We start from the raw sequence: 1,003 nt of genomic DNA, 5'->3' as shown, positions 1-1,003 counted from the left end.
TAGTTAAATAACTAAAGAGAATTAACTAAAGAAATAAGAGGTTATAGTTATAAGAGTTACTATACCTCTTACTCTAGCTACTCTAGCTTCTTAATATTAGTAAGGTTCTTTAAAAGTAGCGCGTTATAATACTACTATACTAGCTCTAACTACTTACGTAGACGTTTACTATAAGTATTAGTAGACTACTAGAACTTACTTAGAGACGTCTTCTAGAAATATAGATAATCTAGCTCTACGTAAAGGTAAACTAACTTAATCTACTAGGTTTTAGTAAGACGCTCTACCTTAAGACTAGTCTTAGACTACTAAGAGCGTAGATTAGCTGCTAACTAATCTAGCTTTTCTATTTTCTTCTAATCTAATACCTTATTATAGAACTAACTCTTTATAATATACTCTAAATAGTAACTAGAGGATATCTCTATAACGTAACGTAGGTTATAGGAATAGTAAGCGTTATAAGAGTTATTAGATATATTAGCGCTAGTATATAGAATAAGGTTAGTATAATAGTAATAGTAAACTATTAAAGACTTAGTATATATAGATAGTATAGTAAGAATAGAAAGAGAAGAGAGAGTATAATACTATAGAACTATAGGTAGCGCTACTTTTATATAGAAATAATATAGAATAATAAAATACTATACTTAGAAATAGAATAAAGCTTTAGAATAACACTTTAGAAGAAGAGGTAGATATTATAATTATAGAATTAGAAATAAGGCTAACTAGCTAGAATAAAGAAAATAGTAGGCTAAGCCTAGAGTTATAGAATAAGAGATTATATATAGAGTTATAAGAATAATTAGAGTTACGTAACATAGATTAGATAGATTAGAAAGATTAGAACCTAATTTATAAATTAGAACCTAATTTAGAGAATCTATAAGAGCTAGGTCTTAGCGTCTAATCTAGCTAAGAGAGCATATATATATAACTAGAAGAAGCTTACTTCTTATAGCTTCTTATAGTTATTACTTTATTTATTAAATTACTA

The sequence above is a fragment of the Trematosphaeria pertusa genome (genome assembly GCF_010094035.1).
Source record: "Trematosphaeria pertusa strain CBS 122368 unplaced genomic scaffold BU26scaffold_34, whole genome shotgun sequence".
Lineage (NCBI taxonomy): Eukaryota > Fungi > Ascomycota > Dothideomycetes > Pleosporales > Trematosphaeriaceae > Trematosphaeria > Trematosphaeria pertusa.
This window is presented reverse-complemented; position numbering follows the sequence as displayed.